At 36.4% G+C, this 9,649-nt stretch overlaps 1 protein-coding gene across 1 annotated transcript in view; it reads left to right on the top strand.

The window, feature by feature from the left end:
- The first annotated feature begins 7,941 nt into the window (after positions 1-7,941).
- The window catches only part of CARD14 (caspase recruitment domain family member 14), a 186,298-nt gene continuing 184,590 nt past the window's right edge, over positions 7,942-9,649 (top strand). The window contains exon 1 of the mRNA XM_044068083.1: positions 7,942-8,280. The gene's annotated coding sequence lies outside the window, so the exon portion shown is untranslated. The remainder of the gene's footprint in view (positions 8,281-9,649) is intronic.

The following is a 9,649-nucleotide window of genomic DNA, read 5'->3' as shown; positions in this document are numbered from 1 at the left end:
CGATGTCTTGTACTGTAAAACAGTACATTGTGTTGTAAAATTGGATTAGGAGCTTTTCTCCCCGGGCATCCCTTGAAAATGGCCTCATTTCTGGCCCAATGGACTATCCCGGTAAACAAACGGCAAATAAATAATAAATAATAATATGATTTTTCTCTTCATTTTAAACTCTGCATACAATCTACATGATGGTATAAATGAAACTTATTTCAAATTCTGAAAGTGGTACCTAACTCAGACTGAAACTTTTATTGGCAGACATGTTGATGAAAGGTCACCTGAACAGAAAAACATGTAGGGGGTTGATTAAATCCTCTCTCCAGCTACAGTGTGTGATTGCCCTTTAAGTCTTAGTTTCTTATACTGTATGGGGCCAAATATATTGAAGAAACAAAAATACAACAGGAGGGTCTTCATGGCTGATGTAACAGCTGGATAAAAAACAAAGCAGGAAGTAGCACCCCAGGACCCACTGTTCTGTAGTATCTATGAATATGAATGTGACTTGTTCCATAAACCAAAGGAACAATTATCTTGCTGATACAGCAGCAGTAAGAAATCTACCTGATTTGCCAGATAATCGGGTTCAAATAGCTGTCTGGCCATCCTGCACAGGAAGGTTTGCACTGACATTTGAATGTCCACTTATCATGAGCAGAGAGAGTGAAATGTTTTCTTAAGGAAGCTTAGTGATGTGACTTGGGAAAGATGGACCTGTCTCCACCATATTCCACTTCTGGGCACTCAGGGTGCTTTATGTGACTGTTTGGGATTGAAATAACAAAGAGCAAACCTCCCTACCTGCTGATATAGATATGTCTTCAATGCCTCTGGCTCCTGTCCCTCGAAGGCATGAAAGAAATGGCAGGAGGAACTACAGGTAAGAGATCAACATGTTGATAATATGAACCAGACCTTGGGAGACTGTGCTATAAATCCTTGTGGATAGAACCAAAATAAAACACCACCCAACAGGAATTTCCCTGGGACTTTACTTTATCAAGTAAACCTCAGGAGACAAAACAATACCAGGATGACACAGATAAAAGATTGTTGTAACAATAATGTAGTGAAATTTTGTCAGTGTTGTCCTGGTAGTGTTTTAGACACATCAGGATTGCTGGGTGTGGTGTTTCTTATGTGATTGCTGATTTGGATTTATTGCAGCATCTCCTGAGGTTAGGTTTGCTAAAACAAAGTCCCATGAAAATTCCTGTAGGGTTATGATTTATTTTGGTTATATCTACAAGGATCTATAGTAGGGCCTCCTGAGGTCTAGTTCATCCTTTGAAGTTCTTGCTTGTTTATAGGTTGTTCCTTGTTGATAATACTCCCCTAAGAGTTGACCCAGTGGTCTGGGAGCTGGGTGCCCACAAAGACAGTAGCCTTATCTTTGGCCACCACATAGCTACAGTGGTGAAGAAATTCTTTTACACTACGCAGCTTATAAGTAAGGGCATGACATCTAGGTCCAAAGAGGTCATTATCCCACTATACTACACCCTTATCAGATCAATCATAGAATACAATGTTGCCTTTGGTATGTACCTGACCAGGCATATGCAGCAACTAGAGCAACCTCAGAGGTACCTTACAAAAAGAATACAAAGCATAACATGTAGGGGGTTTGCAGAGAGCCTTAAAGCCCTTTCCCTCTACTCAGTCTCCTATAGATTTCTGAGGGATGATCTATGCCTGGATTATAAGGCATCCACAAACCCCACACTTATGAATCTCCTACATATTCATAAGTCAAAGAGTAGCAGAAATACAAAGTTTAGGGACCTGGAATATTGTCTGTGACTTAAACAGAACATGCTGGAGAGGCAGATAAGTATCCCGGGGACTGCCCCTCCAATGGAACAGACTACCTATCCATGTGAAGCGGAGTACATCTATTACCCAATTTAAGTGCAGCCTAGACCAGTGGATGGGGAATAGGAAATTTGCATTGGCCTGGCACCCATGTCCTTTTGGACAGAGGTAGCTTATAAATGCCTTTCCCTCAGTGTCCTGTTTGGATACAGGACATCATTATTCTTTTGGGAAAACTTATCTAGGCTTAGAAAGGCCCCCAGGTTGTTAGCCTAGTAACAATCTATGAAGCTATAAATTAGAGAATAAAATCATATGTGTGAGAGCTCTTTCTCAAAATATCTTCATTTTAATCACTGGGGGTTTGCACCAGTTAAATTACCTTGAGGGTATTATGAATTGTGTGAGTGTTTTGTGCAACTTGAACAGGACCTAAAAATTAACATTTTAGTGCAATGACATAAATGAACACAAGAAGTCAAAAAATGTGGCATAGATGTACAATGAGTTTATTTGCGTGCCTGACTTAAAACAGTCATAATGTTAAAATCGAAGCACTGTGAAGCAGAGACAGAATGCTATCTGCTAGTGACTGTGCATGTGAAAGTAGTGGAAATTAGAAAACGAGAACACCAAAAGAAAAGGTATAGAAAGATGGGAAACCTGCATCACAGCTTTTGTAATGTTTAAAAAAGCACCAACATTTGCCCCAAACTTCCCTTTCTTCCTTTAACAAATATTTACAAAAGAGACCAGGACTCCCTAGGCCTATCAGACTTTGGGAAGAATGTGTCAACCTATAAGAGAGATATTACCAGCAGATAATAACCAGTGTGAGGGGTATGCAACATGCAAACTACTCTGTTTTGAATGTTAAAAAGGACCATTTCTCACAGCTCTAACAGACTATATTGTAATCTGCTACAGCTATTACAGGTAAACAATAAAACCAGGGAAATACGTTCACAAATATGATACAAGCATCTTTATGTCTTTGCTTCAATGTAACATAAATAAGGAAATATGAACAGGAATGTTACCTGGCTAACAGCACTGTCTTTAGACGATCTGCTACAGAACTGGTTAATATTCGCCACTATAAATATTCAGAAACATGCCACGTGGCTTTTGTTACTCTGCTGGGAAAAGTTGCAATTACTGCATCTAGACTATGGTACTTACAGATATCACAAGAATCAATAGGTAGCATTATATTTAATATCACAGAGTAACAATCCTTAGTGAAAGTATTTACACCCAGGAAATCTGTGTTTAGTACTCATAATCACCACTTGGCTTACATGTACTTATCCTTTGAGTTTGAAACACAAACTGACTTGAGTTGAAATTTGCTTTGAGTTCAGATACTTTCTTCTTTGTACTTTGTACAGTGAGACTTAGTTATTCACTTACTAGTGAGTTCTGTGTCATCCAAGGACAGTGCAACTTGGATCAAGAACAAGATAAGGTTACATTGCCTGTTAGTGATCACTTACTCTCCAAACTGTAGTTACCACAAACTGAGAAGGATAAAGTCTGGAAGATGGGTGCACGGTCCCCATATGAAGACTTTTTCTGTCACACACTTGGTCATAAATTGTGCAACTGAAATATATACAAGAACATGTGCACTGAAGCTGTATTTCATGAGATATTCTGACTGGGTCAGAGTTGAAGAAACAGGCATACTTAGCAGATATGCATAACCCCCCCCCAAAAAAAAATATATATATATATATTTTGCATCCTAGATATCTAGGAAATCAGCAATCTGTGTGTACTAGACATTACTTTATCAAATAAATTGATTAGAGAAAGTCAATTTATTTGACAGTGTTTACATATATTTTCCTTGAGAAAAAAAAGACTGCTGTTACAAAAACTTGCAAAATATCAATTTCAAAGATTATATGCTTTCTGCCAGAAATATATTAACCCATAGCTTATGAGTCATCACTAAGAACTACTTAATACCCACTTATGTGTCCAAAGAAGTTACTGTAAGCATTCTGTTGGTAAATCTTGCATTCTGTAGCTTGTCTTCCATGGCCTACTCTATAAACTGACCTCTGTAAGTTGGCACGGTATCTGGGCTCTGCTCATTTGGGCTGCCCAATCAACAAAATTAGTGAATAAATGAATAAATAAAGGCATAGTTCATGAAAGTGGTGTTAAGGCACTGGTTAGTTATTGTCAGATATTCAGTTGATCTCCATAACATTATTTTATACTGGCTAACCATCCTGATATGCTTTAGTTTCAATTTTCTGAAAGAAAGAAAGAAAGAAAGAAAGAAAGAAAGAAAGAAAGAAAGAAAGAAAGAAAGAAAGGAAAAAACCCAAGGGTGATAGAACTGTGCAAACTTAAACTTTCCTCTGTAGGAGCTACAATTACTAAATAAGTAATAACTACAATTACTGTTAATACTGATGTGATATGAGGTCAACACAGTGGCACAATGGGTAGCATTGTTGCGTCATAGAAAGAGGTTCTCCAGTTCCATTCTTGGCTGGGGTGCCTTCGTTGTGGAGTCTGCATGTCCTCAGTGTGTTCACGTGGGTTCTCCCGGGTATTGCAGTTTCCTCACACATTCCAAAGTCATTCAGTACGTGGATTAGAAAATCTTACCTGGCCATAGGTGTGAGTGTGTGCAAGTGTGTGCGTGGAAGAACTGCCATGGCAGGGCTATCCACCTGGCAGTGTAAACCTTGGTTCAAGATGATTGTCACTTTTATAGTGACACCCCAACCCCATATGCAAAAATAGGAAAATATAATGGATGAATGGATGGATGGATGGATGGATGGATGGATGGATGGATGGGTGGATGGATGGATGTGATATGACCTTTCATGATGTAAAATACGCCACTATATGATACATATATGAATAGCTAAGTTTGCTGTATGATGATTTTAATTTAACCTTCCTATAATTCTCCTGTATACAAAGGTTTGCATATAATTACAATGTTTACAAGTATATTATACCTTTTTTTAACAAACTACCCTTAAACAATTTTCATTATGCCACACTTACTAAGAGTAGTTCATCCTCAAAAAAAAAAAAAAAAAAAATTTTTGATCAATGTATTTTTTTCCCCTCTATTCTTATTTGGTTTCAATGTTTTTATGTTACAATTACTACTGTTTATAATTGTTAATGTAATTCCACTATTAATCTTTAACGTTTATAATGTTTGTCTGGAGCTTTTCTCCCCGGGCCTCTACTGAAAATGGACATGTATCCAGTTAGACTAGCCCGGTCAACAAATGTAAAATAAATAAAATAAATAAATAAATAAATTTATTTATTTAACATTTGTTAACCGGGAAAGTCCGACTTGGAACAAAGCCAATTTTCAGCGGAGGCCCAGGGAGAAATGCTCCAGGCACATGTCTTTGTAATTGATGTAATGATGTAATGTCTAAGTGCTATGAACACTCACTAAAAATTGTCTAACCAAATATGGCCATTTAAGCTACAGTTTTTTCCTATACAAAGAAAGTTAAGTGATATGGTTATGCAATTAAATGCTGTAACACACAGCTTTTCAAACATGTAATTCAGTGACCTCTGCGTTTTACATTTCAAAATTATATAATTAATTCCTGCGAATGCAATAACCCTTTACAGTCTATCTGTGCGAGGTACAATTACACATCCAGTGTTATTGATGACCATTTATTCTGTTGGTTCCTACATCACATGACAGCTGGAGTATGTGTTGATATCCTTATGATCTCTCCAAGTTTATAACTTACCTAGTACCACAAATGCACTGTGACCTCTCTGACAGTAGCAGAACAATGGGCCAGTACAACACAAACTAAGTGTCCTAGTTTGTTTGGTTTCTGTGCTAGAAATGTGAAGTCGCCCAAAGCATATGAGATATAAAGAGTAGAAGCATATGTCCAATTATCTCCACCATTTGCAAACACATTCCATGGCCTGGAGTGGCAGACGGTAATATTTTATTTGTTATACTGCTTCATTAAACTGCAGATGCTCTTCAACACACCTTAATATCTCTACACTTTCATCCCAAGCTAATTTTTTGACTTAAACATAGTTATTTTTGCAGACAAGGATTTTTCATTCCACTCACACTACCAGTTTTTAATGAAATGTTCTAATCACATACTTACTGTGTTAAAAGTGGTGGGAAGCCACATGTGGAGTGTGGCCAGACACTCGGAAAATCCTGCACTTGGATAGTGCATATCAAAACATATGATAGGTGCTGGACTCAAGTTCAAGGTACTCAGGAAAGATACCACCAGCAGAGCAGTTCCAGTTGAGCCAGTTTTAATATAAAATAGAGCTTACATAAATGCTTACTCTTTAAAAACAACAGCATTTTTGTTTCTACCAAGAAGACTGCTTCAACTGGAACTGCTCTGCTGGTGGTATCTTTCCTGAGTACCTTGGACGTGGTTTTAGTGAAAGTTTGGTGCTTTTTGCCATTTTTTGTGGATATGTGCTGGAATATAATAGCCAATGAAAACTACTTTTTACACAAACTAGGCATTATTTTGCTATCAAATTATTGTACAAAAACAACAAAGCATTGCTTCCACAACAGTTTGTTTGTTTGTTTTCTTCAGACCAAAGCATGGCCCATTTTGTTGCCGTCCAAAAGTATTCCTACTAACTTGTGGATGTTAGCCAGGACAATAGTTATATTTCCCACTGCTACCAGGTGGGAAATGTTTCATGTTTAAAAACCAACATGTAGGAGTAGGAACATAAAGATATAGAGATGGCTGTGAAGCGAGAAGTTTTTACAACTATTTGTGAAGAAACCTGGAAATGAATTGCTTTTGTCATTACTGAATCAGAAATAATCTGAGCTGGAGCTCGCTCTGTCAGAGAGCAAGGTAATGGCCAAATATTTGCCTTTAGAAACCGCTGTCACACAAAATGCTGGATGAACAATATCTTCACAGGCAACATCTCCAGAGAGCAGGGAAGCAAGAAAAGCTATAATGTTCTATGTTCGAAGAACTGCCACGAGCAAATAATGTGCACAATGAAAGGGATGCTGGGAAGTCAGCTGTATATACATAAGGATGCTTGTTTGTCATGGTCAAGATTAAAATATACAGGAAGAAATCAGTTGCATCCAGACAGTAAAAAGCAAAAAGAATACTTGATATATTATCTTCTCTGGATTACGATTTTCAAGATTATGTGCTTCACGACTGTGATAGTAAACTATATATATATCTCTCTCTCTCTCTCTATATATATATATATATATATATATATATATATATATATATATATATATTACACACACACACACACATATTTGTATGTGTGTGTGTGTGTGTGTGTGTGTGTGTGTGTGTGTGTGTGTGTGTGTGTGTGTGTATATATATATATATATATATATATATATATATATATAGTTTATTATCACAATCTTGAAGTAACACAGTCTTGAAAATCATTATCCAGAAAGCATAATATCGAACATCTTGACTTGCCCCCCCCACCTGCAGAACCCTTGTTAGCACTTGCTACCAGGTCAATACCCCTGTAGGACCCATGTTAGAACTTATTCCTGGGTTCACACTGGTAGGGGAGTAGCTATTCAAGATTTTTTAGACACTGTGGTCTTCACCTTAAATGTGTGTGTGTGTGTGTGTGTGTGTGTGTGTGTGTGTGTGTGTGTGTGTGTGTGTGTGTGTGTGTGTGTGTGTATATATATATATATATACATACATACACGCACATACACACATACTAAAGTTTTGGACAGCAAAGTTCAACGATACATATATGGAACAAGACTGTTATGCCTGGTTAAAACTTAAAGCACTAATGAATCACTTTGACCCCCTACTAACAGTTTTACTTTAAGCAGTTTACTAGGTGCACAAGTATGTTGTTTCTGTTTTCAGGTCTACCATTAGTCTATTACATTGTCAAGTTTGAAAAAAAAAAGTTCTTTGAGCAAAAACTTTTCAGAGAACAGAAAAAAACATTGGCAGACAGCCAAGCAGAACTAAGCAACCAGTCTGAACAGAGGCTGAAGACAAGGACAAAGAATGAAGACAGGTGAAGTTCTCAGCTGCCTGGGAGGGGATTCATTAAGAAAAAGGTGGAACTAAGCAAAAAACATAAATCGAGGCAGACTGGTTGTTCTGGTGCTGTTTACCAACTTCTTTTTGCAAGCTGAACAGTTGCAGGAAAGTTAAGAGCAATGCAAGGTGCAAACTAGTCAGCGACAAGTATGTGGAAGAACACCGGATGGTAGTTACGCTGGAGATTTCTGACATGGGCTTAAGAACTTAGATCCTGACAAACTGGAATGTGCTGTTTCTTGTTCCTTCTCTGGCATTTTTAATAAGCAACTACTGAAATTCGTATTGAAATATACAGAAAAAAAAGCAGCTGTGACACTGGTCTGATATACATAAACGAAGTTCATCTTAAGTTTCTTCAACTTCTATTAAAGTAAGTTAATCTTATTATTTTAATGCTAAAACAAACCACATGTAGTCAGGCACTGGGTAGCAGCATGTCACATTTATTTATTTATAGTAGTAGACTACCTACATTTTACTTTTCAAAAATAAATATGTATAATACTGTTCACAACCACATGAGGACAAACACAGTCTGCTGAGAGAACAGTGATTGCTGTACAGAGTTCAGTACAGCAAAAGACAGCCCTACCTATCAGAATATTTCCGTGATAGTGTATCTTTTAAATAAATGGAAATCTTTTTTTGCCACTAAGACAATCATTTTAATTGACCATGAGACACTTCTATTTATTATCTCACTGTAAGCAAATATCTTAAAGAAAATCCACCCTATCACCTATATATATATATATATATATATATATATATATATATATATATATATATATATATATATATATATATAAAATACTATTTACAAATACATGAGGAGCAAACACATATGTGCAATCCACTGGGAAAACAGTGATTGCTGTACAGAGTTCAGTACAGCAAAGTGCAGCCCTACCTATCAGAAAATTTCAGAGATATATTATCTTTTAAATGAATGGAAATCTTTTTTTTTTGTCACTGAGACAACCATTCTAGTTGACAATGAGACACTTCTATTTATTATCTAACTGTAAGCAAATATCTTAAAGAAACACCAGCCATTACGCATATATATATATATATATATATATATATATATATATATATATATAGAGAGAGAGAGAGAGAGAGAGATGTGTGTGTGTGTGTGTGTGTGTGTGTGTGTGTGTGTGTGTGTGTGTGTGTGTGTGTGTGTACACTATACAGGTGTGGTAGAACACATTCAAAATGTAGTACAGAAATGTAATATTTATGAGACAGAAAGCATCAGATCACTGGATTCAAAGCTCAGATCACAGAAAAAAATCTGTGCTTTTGCAGAAACTTTTTCACAGTTCTTAAAGATATTTGAATTAATATGTTTTAAATAAATGTATGCATTATTTTCAGTGTATGAAAACAAGGGCTTGTTCTGAATAAAAATATGCTGCTTTTTAATTTTTTTTGGTAAATTATATTGTCAGCCAAAACCAGTCCTTGCGTCCAAGTAAGAATTCAGGATATCTTTACATAAACAAACTGCACTGGATGTATTCTAATAGGATGTAATGAGCTTTTGTGAGTGTGCTGTCCTAATAAGAAACAGGTGTTTTTTGTGTAAAAAAAACATTTTTTTGAGTGTTTTCCTTTTAATCTGGTACAGAATATTAGAAATAATGCTTTCTGGGACAAATAAAATAAACTGAAACGGAATTGTAAACTATTATGAAACTTATTTCTAATGAACTAAAGAGTAGTGTAAAGGA

The sequence above is a fragment of the Protopterus annectens genome, chromosome 4.part0 (assembly GCF_019279795.1).
Source record: "Protopterus annectens isolate FY-2018-M chromosome 4.part0, PAN1.0, whole genome shotgun sequence".
Taxonomy (NCBI): Eukaryota; Metazoa; Chordata; order Ceratodontiformes; family Protopteridae; genus Protopterus; species Protopterus annectens.
Note: the sequence above shows the minus strand (reverse complement) of the source record. Positions and strands in the feature narration are given on the sequence as shown.